Below are 12,429 nucleotides of genomic sequence, written 5' to 3' on the forward strand. Positions count from 1 at the left end.
TTAAAATCTTGTCTCTGCTGCTAGCTGACCCTGTGAAGATTTTAAGTCTCTAGAGACCTAAATTTCTTCCAGTAAGTTCCCTAATTTCTTGAATAATAGGTTGGAAACATGACCAACACCCTCTCATTGCTGAGTAAATAGGTATTCTCAGCCACCAGACACAATAATTTCTTCTTTCAGATGAAGGTTTTACTTTCCAAACAACGTCTCATCAAATAACTGCATAATCATGAGAGCAGAAACTGGGATACTGTCCTCTCCCACTCCTACTCCAAGTCACTAGATTAGAGAACAATTTTCTGTCTTGATAGGCCAAAAGATATATTGTTTCATAAAAACTGTAAAAATTTACTAGGAGAAACTGGCAGAGTGCCATCCAGTTTTATGCTGGTGGCCACAAGATGTAGGTTAATTTGCCTTGGGCAGAGAAGAGTGACAAAAGGTCTCATAGACCTTGATGTCCTTACTGCTCCTAGAGAGCAGGAACACAGAGAAGGTCTCATCAGCAGCTTCCTGGGGCTGAGGGAGAGCAGAATTTCACTCTCAGCTCATGCCAGCGAGATGAGAGGGTCCCCTGGTCTTTCTGGTGGCTTTCCTACATCCCACTCAGAGGCATGTGGATGTCTCCATATATTTATCAGGGAGCCTAGGAGTGGCTATTTCTGCAGGAGCCAAGATCTTGGATTCATCCCACGTAACAGACAGCCTAAGTTATTGTCTGGAGTTCTTCATTAACTTCAGAGGAGCTTAGCAAGATTTTGAATCCTGGCTGAGGTTCCCAAAGTCAGTGGGATGGAGCCAGCTGAAAGCGCCAACAGTTCAGAATTGCAACATATGATATTGCAACATCTGAAGCCTTTTGTGGACTGATCTGCTGGGGAAATGCTGGTTAGGTAAACGCAGTGGTGTTTTACAAGAGACTTTAATGGCCCTAGAAGGCATCTAAAGAATTCTGTGCAAAAGCTAATGCTGCTACTCTAGAAGCAGGTATGAACTGCCTTTGCTCCAATAATATTGAGGGATCAAAGCCATTCCTCCTAGGTCCTGCTGTAATGAATGATGGGTTTTAGCCATTCTTTAAAAGCAGTGAATCTTCTTTTTCTCCTAAAAGCTCTTTAAATCAGATATATTTCAATACAGTTAGAATCATGTCCCTGTTTTCTTACTAAATGCTCCTATTTATATGTTAAAAAAACCCGTCAGGTTTGCAAGTACTGAAAAAAAAAAAAAACTCAAGAGGGCAGCATTTTTGAAATGGAATGGGATGTAAAGTGAGAATTCATGAATATCCCTTTGGCTGAGTGTGACTGAAAATCTCACAGAGATCTGTGACATGCTCTTGTTCAGCAGAGTCCAGCTGGGAGCTGGCAGTCTGTGTCTGTGCAGCCCTTTGCTCTCTGCATCAGCAGAAAATAGGGTCAGCTCTGGAGCCCAGCTCAGCCCAGTCCCGGGTGGGGAAGGATGTGGGTGCTCTGATGCAGGAGTGGGGCTGGCACTTGCGTGGTGGCTGAGGTTACACCTGGAGAATGGGTTGTCTGCAGGGGTCCATAAAACCTGGATCATTTTAATGGAACTGGGCTACTCGCAGCCTCTTGGGTTGGTTCTTTAAAAAATTCAATGTTGTGGAAGCGTCTCTGAGCTCGTCAGCAACACCCATTTCTCTTTTGGCTTTTGCTGTTTACTTCTCTAATAACACTGACTCTACAAATGTCTTCAGAATCCAAATCACCGTATTACATTGTTCATCCTTAATACAGGAAGCAATTATAGTCACTCGTCAGCAACATCTGCCTCTTGGGAGACCTTGCAGGGCCAGGGCATGAGAGTGTTGCTGTGAGATAGACCAGTGATGAGTTATTCCAGCACTGCCTTGCTATGTGGCTCAGCTCACTTCAAGTCATCTGACTGTGCCTCCATCATACTTTTTTTCCTACGGTGTCCTTAAACTGAGGGATGAAAAGTTTTCTGGAATCAGAGAGGGGCTGGAAGAGCTATTGTCAGCTGCCATGGGATAAGACTCAGCATTGCAAGATCTATAGGGTGGTAGAAAGGATGGCACCACTCAAGGTACTGGTCCAAGTTTGTATACCTTGTTGAAAGTCACTAAAGTCTGAGAACATACACAAAGATAACTCATTATTATGTTTTACTGGAGGCAGGTTATATTGCATCAGGTTTCCTTTATGTTACAGAGTGTTTGGACAAAACCAACAGGCACAATCTAAAAGCCTGGAGATATTTCTTTATAAAGAAAGAGAGATGGAGGGACCACAGCTGCTTGATTCAGAATGCAGATAAAAAAGTAGGAGTATGAATAGAGTCAATGTGGAATAGAAAATGCACAAAATAATAAAAGCTACAGAAAATCAAGGTCTCCTGTTTATTCTTGAGCAAAAGGCAATTTGAAATGCAAGTGAATGTAGCATATCCTGAGTGGTGCATTATTAATTTATTTTATTGATTGGGATATCAAAATTAAGGATTTAGTAAAAATAAAAGCAAGGAAATGTCTCTCTATGGAGAATTAGAAGATTTAAACCCTGTTAGACAGCACTGGGTAATACAAGCCATGGGAAAAAATGCAGGCCCCTAATTAATTGGTAGTGAATTTCTTGTCCCTTCCTTCTGTCAGTGATCTGAACAGGAGTCTTAGATGGACAGATTCTTTCTCTGGTCAGGTTACAATGCTATGCAGACAGGTTTAGGCATGATTTTACTAAAAATGCTCAGCACAGCTTGTATGTATCCACATTTCCAGCTGAAAGTTGTTTAATGTGACTTGAGTTGCATGAACTATGGACAACCTGTTGTTGACAAGGGTTGCTTTTCACAGCCTGAGGAATACTAAAGAAAGTGAATTTAGCAAGAAACTTAACTGAAGAGGAGTATATTCATTCCTGAGATAACTTCACTGACCTCACCAGAGCTGCTCCAGAGTTCAGTCTAGCCTTGACCTGTTTTTCTGTAGTCTGCAAGTTGTGCTGCTGGAGAACTGCTTCTGTTTCTGCTTTTCCATCCATCTTTGTTCAAAGTAATAACAAGAGAATTAAAAAGAGTTCAGGGAAGGGTGACAAGCACAATTGGAGCAGAGGAAAACTCTCATATCAAGGGAGATTGATAAGGTTGCAGTTGTTTCCCTTAGAGATGAGACAAATAAAAAGGAGACATAAAAAAGAAGACAATAATAAATAGCCTGGAAGGACTCATCTACACACCCTTTGTGATCTGCTAAAGGACCTTAAGAGGTCTCTGACAACCTAATGCAATTAAGCTGTTGCTACCTGCCTCTTCCCTCCTGTCTGTCTGCTCAGTTGGAGTCTCTGCCCTGTGCCACTTTTGGGGTATTTAAGACCAAAACCCATTAGTGTTGGGCAGTTAGAGCAGGGGCAGCTGTTGTCTGTTTCTCACCCATGAAAATAGGGGTTATTAAAGAAGAACAGAGTATATTCCAAGGCAGAGGAGAGGGAGATACTTTTCTGTGTAATACACAAAGATCCACGGAGCCAGGCAATAAGAGATTGGGCTTTGTAACAAGACCTTCCTGGGCTATAAAAGTGGGTGGTAAAGCCAGGGGCAGCTGTGCATGTTGGAGGAGGCTGAATGGTGGTTTCTCCATCCCGTGAGCCAGGCTGGGTTTCAAAGAGAGTGATGGCAATTAGAGGGCTACTGCCCTCTCACCCTGTTGCTGTAAATCTGCCCCTGGTTACTGCTCACAGGTGTGGTAGCATGTTTTCAACAGCTTGCAGCCACTGGGCCTTAGAAGGAGCCCTAATGTGGCACTTTCATGATGCCACCTCTGCTTAGTGCAGGGGATCTCATATATATTGCTGATGAACTGTCTGGAGTGGGATGGACAGGGTGGGAAGGACCATGGCTCCAGTTCCTATGCTCTTGGGTCTGCATCTGGCAGCACCAAGGCTTTGTGATCACCTGGAATTCTTAACAATTAATTTGTTCCCCAATAGGGAAATAGCTCCTACCTTGACCCCAAAAGCAGGTGCGTGTCACCCAGAAGTGAAGCTTTGGCAAATAATTTCATATTAGAGAAGGATCAGTGCTTTTAAAAGGGGTCATCCTCTGCTGTTTAAAACTCCATTCTTTCTTAATTACATCTCATTCCTACGTCTAAGAAGACCACCTAGTACCTTTTTGGATAAGTTTGGGAGTCATTTAAAAACAAATTCATCAGAGTTTAAAAGCCATAAATGGAAACAGGATAAAATTACATGACATGTATTGAACTACCCTAGAATCATATTGTGAGTGCCCTGCACTCACAATTGTGAGTCCTACCTCCACCTCCTGCCTATTTCTGAGGTGGTTGAGCTGATGTGATTCAAAAAAAAAAAAAAAAAAAAAAGCTAAGGGCAGAAACCTAAGATGACAAAAACAGGAATAGTCATTTATTGGGATGGTGACCTGAATTAACTGATTGCAGCTGAAGCCAGTGGTGACTGGGTGCTGCTTTTAGTTGCAAGACACCCATCTTAGAATTTGGAGTTGTTTGGGGGTTTTTTTGTTTGTTTTTTGTTTTGTTTTTGTTTTTTCCTACTTGAGACAGTTTAAAATATCTTTTATCTATCTGTCTTCTACAACCTGTTTGAGAAGCAGGTATGTGATAAGGCACAGTGTGGTGCAGTTTTCCCAGCTGTAACTAGTACAGTCTCTTGATTTAAAATGTGCATTGGTCCCAAAGGAGCATGTAGAGCCCTGAGCAGGCTGACTGTACCCTCTGGATGGGGCACTTGCATGGGCTGGCAGAAGTCTAGGCTACTGTTTCTTTCAGTATTAAGCAGCGAGCTTCTTTTATTTGTCTGACTAATTCCATAGCTGATGAACTCATTAAGAATCTCTTGCTCTGTTGATGCTGCTTTCTTTCCAAGAACAAAGTTTGGAGTTGCTTGCTATTTTACATCTAAAGTTGCCTCTTTCACACTCCAGTTATAACATGTGGCTGACAAAAGAGGAGAGCTGCCCTCCACTGCTTTCACTTCTGAAGGAAAAGTCCTTTCCCTTAATTGCCTGAGTCTGCAGATGTGGGGATGCCTGGCTGCTCCTGGGGGACTTGAGGGACAGGAGAAGGGATGCACAAAGACAAGCACTGACCCTGTTTGCCAGGGAAGGGCAAGGCTGAGGTGTCTGAGGCTTCAGACACACCAGGGAGTCAGCTGCCTGAGTCAAATGTTATCCTGCATCATCTGAGCCAAAAGGGTCGGCCCAGCATGTGTACATGCCCCCTGGTCAGTGTGGGAAGCAGTATCTTGTGGAATGATGCAAGTGGGTCAGAGCAAATGCAGTTATTCACACATTTGCAGTAGACTGGCAGCAGAAATGCATAATCAGTTACCACAGTTCAGTTGGTGTTTGGTAATGCTGGGGGATGGCAAGACAGAATGAGAATGAGCCCTAAAAATGTGCCTTCTCGTGCCTCTGCATTTCATAGGAAACAAGCATCGTAACACCCTCTGAGGACTCACTCAAACCACCTCCCTAAGCAGTCAATGATAGCTCTCTACTTTCTCAGTAAATTTAATTTCGTGTCAGTGTACTTGATTCTATTAATTTTTCATTTTTTTGCTGCAGCTTCAGTAGCAACAGGGATGGAAAGTGCCACATCCTCCCCTTTTGCTCAGTGGTTCTCTCACAGCACATGTGGGTTTATAACACAAGAAGCCCCAGAAATGGTAAAAATGCATCTCTGATGCCTGGGATGGGTACTCCAGCTGGTCCCTTACTGCCCACCAAACACCTGTGGGGTGGCTGCAGGATAAACAGAGTCATTTGGGAAATGAGAAGGGCCAAAGCAGGTGACCCAGTGGCAGGGACCAAGCCCCTGGAGATCAGTGGTGGATCCCTGATCCCACCCAACCTACTGTGGTTTGTCCTGGGAGGTCTGAGTCTATGGGGCTTTTCTTTTTAGCTTATTTCTTCTTTAGATATCTTATTAAGTTTATTCCTGTGTTAATACAAAGGCATTTATACTGATCATTCTTGTTAACAAGTGCTAATGGGAATTTTACTCCTAATTCTCTTGTGGTTTTAAGTACCATGTAGTTTCAGAGCAAACTAAACTTTATAAGCATTTGTTTGAAGAAAAAAACTACTGGACTAGCCTCTGCATTGCCTGGCTGATGTTATACAGCCTCCTCTGATTAGCTTTTAAAAATTATTTTTATTGTAAGTGTGTGTAGAGCCCTAGACAGAGCTTTGTGGTGTTTATCACTTCAAACAAGATATCAAGAACCTTCCTGCAAACAGAATATGTTGCAGGTGTGTGAGGGACTCCCTTTTTTCCTCAGGCAGAGAGTTTTTTCTTTTAATATCAAAAAGCTCAGCAACAGTGATTCTCTGGCTGCTTCAGCCTGACTCCAGTGATGGCTGAGGTGAGCCTCCTGCAAAAACTGGGGCACCCCTCAAGTTCAAAGCAAAGCAGCTGGAGCTGAATGGGACACACTCTGTAGACCTATTTCCTTCCATTATTTTAAAAATTCCCTTTACTATATTACCTTGCTATATTTCTATTCCATTTTTTTTCAATTTTTCTGACACCATTAAAGTTGTGTCACCTGAAACCATTTGTACAGTCATCAGAGGGCATTTAGAGAGATAGCAGATATAAGCTGGGACACTTTGTCTGACAGGACTCTGTGACTGACCCTCTTTGTGTTCTTCAGGCTTGTGTACATGTGAACCTGACTTAGCTGAGTTTATCTAAGGAATTTAGGCAGCCACAGAGATCTGTTTATGGGGCCTTATGTGGATTTGGGATGCTCATATGCTCATATGAAAATCCAGTATATATGCTGACAAAAATTATAGTAGAATATAAGGCAATGTAAAGGAATTGCCTTGCTAACACCCAGACAAAACCTAAAACATATAGGATGAGTATGTCTGAGTGTCTGAGTGTAGGAATGCTTAATTAGTGTCCAAATAGCATGTTGTCAGTTTTTTTCAATTTTAACCAATGTGAAGAAGTAGAAGATAATTTGTAAGGTCTAAAAGTAATAGTGCCATGCAACTATTGCAATAATTTTTCAGGTGAACTTATGAAATGTAGATTTTGTATACATATTTTTATTATAGGTATAATTAATAATACATAAGCTGTTCCATCATAACCTCTGGCTTACACCTCTTGAGCCGATATCTTGCATATTTGTTCTTTTCTAGAATAGTTGGCACTTGTTTTTAGACTGAGTAAATTTTCCTCAAGGGGTCTTCAGCAAGAAAATGATAGATAACATGGCATAATTTTCTTCATATCTTGTAAGATTTTTCCCAAATCAAAAGATTCCTAAGCCACTCTTCAGAATACAGATGCAAAAGTTCATTTATAAAGATATCTGGCAAATTCTTTTTATAATAGCATTAGGAAACTGTTGCTTGAAGTGAGGAGGGATGGCTATTTACTACTCCTGCCGTATCAGGCAGTCTCTAGAAATGTGTCTGGCCAAAAAAAAAGAAGGAAGACAAATGTAAAAATCTGTATTTGTGTTTTATTAACATTCAAAGTGGGTTGTATTTTCACATTAGTAGGTTTTTAATGACTTTGCATGTGAGAATGTCCTGTTTGAAGAAAGAGGGAATAGCAGATAAATTCAAATACAGGAAAAATAAGTCAAAGTAACTCATGTAGCTTACTGAAATCTATAATGTAACCTGTGCTGCCTCAGTTATGGACTGTTATCCATACTGTTTTTTCGTAGTCATCTGTAAGACTGTTGCTAATAACTGTTTCACACTTTTGCTAACAGCATTATTTTGCAGCCCATTTTCAATATACACTGGGTTTTAGAAATAGGCCCTATATTAGATGACATCACAATGGCCACTCTCCCAGAGGTCAGCTGCCTAAATGCCTTTGGGAATGTTTACATGGACAACTCTGGCACTTGTGGGATGATGGGGTTGGACTGCAGATGCTTGGGCGGACAGCTGGGTCTCCTCCCTGCTGGGGCCTTGAGCAACCTGGTGTGGTGGGAGGTGTCCCGGGCCATGCAGGGGGGTTGGAACTGGATGATCTTTAAAGTCCCTTCCATCCCAAACCATTCCATGGCTGACTGATTCTCTGACTGTTAACAGCAGCGACGGGGGCTCCGGTGGAAGACTTCTTCCTGGTGTGCTCCTGGGGAACAGTCACCAGCAGGACCTATCCCTCTGTCCTTATCCCTGTGCCACCTGGGAAGGTGTTGGTGGCTGGTGGCAGGTTTGCCTCTGACCTTCAGGCATCTCTGGATGTTATTATTAAAGCTGCCCTTCATTGAGCTGCAGGGAGGAAGGATTGAGAGCTGAGGGTGGGGGGGGCTCAATTCGCTAAGGTTCGCCTGTGAAAAGGAAGTGCCTAAAATCAGAAGGGCAACAGATGTATGAGGACAGATAAAAAAATAATTCAGCTGCTGCCTTCCTCCTGTGTGCCCTGCCTCTTCCAGCACAGTGAGGCTGCGTGCTGCACCTTGAGGTGAAGGATGGAGCAGTGTGCGACTTACGGGCCTCACCTTATGTGTGGGGAAACTGCTCTCCTAATCCATCAGACAGGCAAATTGCATGGCATTTCACCAGAAAAAGGTGGTTACAGGAGGCAGCAGCCCATTAAATTACCATCTAGACAGATGTTTCTGAAGAAACAGAGGTGTGAGAGAATAACCAAGCCTCCCATCAGTTCCTGGTTTCCCGTCTGGATAAAAGATGGCCGTGTGGGGCCCTGAGAGAGTCACACAGCTTGGAGCAAGCACTTCTGAAATCTTCTTATTCACCGCTGCTCAGAGCAGAGACGTGTGTGCTACATGTGTCCTGTGTTATGTGCAAGTGGTGTCTCAGATGCTACAGGGGAATTTTCCACGACTGAACCCCCAAAATGCCTGCTTGTAAGTGGGATCAGATCCAAGGGGGGAGGAGAGGCAGCCTCTGCCCCAGGACAGCCCATGGAGAGTGCATGTGCCACCCCTTCACCAGCCCTGGAAATAGCGTGGGGTCATCCACTCTTTGTGTTTGTTCTCTTCTGGGGATCCAAACCCACAGCACAGACTGCATGAGGTGGTGGGGCCATGCCATGGTTCAGTGAAAGTTTGGGTGAGGTGTTGGGGGTGGGATGGAGCCCTGTGGGGCTGCCTTCACCCCTGGGAGGCTTGGGAGCAGGGGGTGCTCTGCCTTTCCCACCTGATCTTCCTCTCAGCCCCTCAGGAACTGCTCAGCTCTTTAGCACGAGGGAAGACTAATCAAGCACCAGCATTGCCTACTTCTACAGAAACAACCCCAAGCCCTAATTCAGATTAGGGGACTCAGCCTGGAGCTGCTTTTTCCACAAGAAGTTGCAGGCCCTGGGGCTGATGGATGCTGCAGGTGAGGGTGTTGTGTGTGGGGACTGAGCCGTCTGTCCTTGGGACTTCAGCAGAAGTCTCACCTTCTCAGGAGAAAAAAAGTTGTTTGTTTTTATTTTTTCCAGTTCCTTCCCTTCTGCTTCCACTGCCAGATTTCTGCTCAAGGTTTCCTTTTCCATGAACTGATGTTTTTTTCTGACAAGAAATAGGTGGTGTTGGAAAATTCCCAGGACAATTGAAAACCTTTCCAGAGAGCCAGTCCTGGTGGCAGAGCAGCATGTGGTTAGAAAACCATCCCCCAAATGGCCCTGGGGACTGGAATAAACCTTTGGAAACAACCCAGGGGTGTTGCAGGGAGAGCAGAGGGGGAGGGAAATGCAAAGATGGGATGAGAGCAATGGTGCCTTATGGGGCTCCCATCATCTGCTGGTGGAAATGGTGGCTCATGGTGGGCTTCTGGCTCAAGGTGGGGGCAGGGAAAGCAGGGAAGGACAGTGGCTGAAGGGTGGCTTCCAGAGCTGGGATTTGAGGCTCTAATCCCTCATGTGAGAGCCTGTGGTGGCCATAAGCTGATGATGATGAATTTGCATGATGGGACCTTTAGTTTGTAAAAAAAAAAAAAAAAATTATATATATATATATATACACATATAAAGTTATAAAGTGGAAAGCTTAACTTACCACAGAAAATCCAACTTCTGGAGCACTCCCCTTCAGCTTTTCCTTATTTAAAAATGCAAATAGGCATGGGAACTGGCAGCCCACCCTCTCTGCAGGCACACTTACTGCTTTTCTCCATGGAGGCACCACACTTAACCCTGGGGCTTCCCAAAGCAGTGAGAACACTTGCGATAGCATTAGTAAAACTAATCTGGTTTTAAAATAAATCCACGCTTTAATAATCAATGTGAATCAGTGCCTCATTTGAAGGAGAATTTTATTTGATTTCTAAGCTAAAGCATCAGTGCTAAGTGTAAACTGTATATCAGAAAATATTGTGTACATGTAACTGATGTAAGCATCTAATTTTTTTTCCCCAAAATTGCAAGATTCTTTGTGTATTGTGCTTTTACCAAATTCATAATCCTGAAAATTTGTTCAGTCATGTTTCATACATATTTAAGATCAAGATCCAAAAGCACTCACATGTCTTAACTGAAAATTCCTTTAACACTTAATTTTACACTCGTGAATCTTAAAAACCACCTAGCATCTATGCAGCTTTTTCACTGATTGATGAAAAAGTGATGGAACTTTTCCCACCCTTCTAAAGTTAAAATAAACATATAAAGCACAGATCTGGTTTTAATCACACCTCCCAGCAAGGATAAAAATCAAACTTACTTCTTGGCAAATACTGAGCACTGAAAATCAGCCTAAGAGTGAACTGAAAACAGTCTTAAAATCAGCTCTGACAACTAAAATTTTCAGTCTTAGACCATAGCATCTTTCAGACTATAGGTGGTCTCAAAGCATATATTAATGTCACCAGTGGGAAAGGGTAACATAAAATCTGGATTCTTTTAATTACAGCCACATTGCACATCAAAGCCAGGAGAAGTTGGGCCTTCGGTGTTACCTGCTCTATGTTATGGACTTGGGCATGTTTTAGAAGTTTTCAGTCTTAGAGCTTTGTAGAGTTATGTTAATGTTCACATCATGAGATCTATAGACCAATATGAGCATAAATATAAATAAATTCACACACTTTCTATGGGGTGAGTATCTTTCACTCTTTTTTTTTTTGTATTCACTAAGCTGATTAATCTAGATTGAATCTGTTAATGCAAAAGATTTTTTTTTTCTATTAACACACAGAAATCCCTGCAGAAAGGTTCTTGGCTAAAGTACAGTGTTTCTGGTCCAAGCTAGGAGGAAAGAGGAGGGAAAAGAAGAACAGGGAGGAACATTTTCCCCTTTCCTCCTGCCATGTGTGAGTGTCCAGGGCCCACCCTGGGATGCTCAAGGCTCTGAGTCAAGTTAGACTTCCCTGGCTTCAAACTTGGCAGGAGTGAGCTCAAATGCTGGATGGTAACTGGGTTAAGTTAGCTTGGAAGGACTCTCTCAGTTTTTTCTCATTAAATCATTTTATCCTGTCATTTTTGGTAATTACACATTGGCATAGGAACCTCAGTCTTCTTTCCCCAAATTCCAGGTGAAAATGCTTTACTACAACAGCCTATTCCAGGCTTTTAAATATCCCTGGGGGAAACTTCCCAAAGTCTTGGGTTTTCCTTGGGTTGTGGAATATAAAGCAGTTTGAACTCTAAAAGTCTTTTTTACTCAATTTTAAGAATAGCTAAAAGAGAGATAATTAATTCCTTAAAGCTGTCTTTGCAATTGATGTATGAATGTTAGCAGATTAAACAAGCTTGTCTTGCTGTATTGGAAAGAGCTGCAGACAGCAGGCACGTAAATAGATTGAAAAGAAAAAAATGCTGGGAAATGCTTGCCTTGAAATTAATTAGGTGTTTAAATAGGAGGGGCTGATTTCTGTAAAACCAGGAGTGCTTTTTAATCTTCCAGAGTGGTTCAGAGTTTCAGTACCCAAGTGGAAGAAGTCCTAGAGGGCAGCTCTAATGTGCTGGTCAAGCAAAGGACATGGACCAGTGAATTAGAAGGTAATATCTTCTTAAAAAATACAGAGACAGCTTCATCTCTGCAATGGAATCACTATTCAGCAGCAAAAGCACTTTGGCACCATGTCTTGAGGAACATTCGTGTTTTACTGTTATTGCAGTGTGTTTCATGTCCTGCAGTGTTACTGCACACTCAATATATCTTTTGGGCTTGTAATTGGGATGTGTTTGTGTGGTATTGCATAGACTCAAAGAATGGTTTGGGTTGGAAGGGACCAAATACTTTATTTCTTTACATTTAAATAATCACAAGCCAGATTTTCAAGGAGTGTCAGTATGTCTGGTGCAAGGGAGTCAATGGGACCAAACTCCTTTATACCAGCTACAGATCTGGTCCTGTGTGCTTAAAAATAGCCTAATGTGGGAAGGAATCACCTACCCACTGAGATGTTTTCAGACTTAGCTCTGAAACTCTCCTCCTTGTCTGGGAAGGCTCTGCTGGGCTTCTGCTTTTCCATCTCCCTCATCTC

Source organism: Heliangelus exortis, chromosome 1, assembly GCF_036169615.1.
Source record: "Heliangelus exortis chromosome 1, bHelExo1.hap1, whole genome shotgun sequence".
Classification (NCBI taxonomy): Eukaryota; Metazoa; Chordata; class Aves; order Apodiformes; family Trochilidae; genus Heliangelus; species Heliangelus exortis.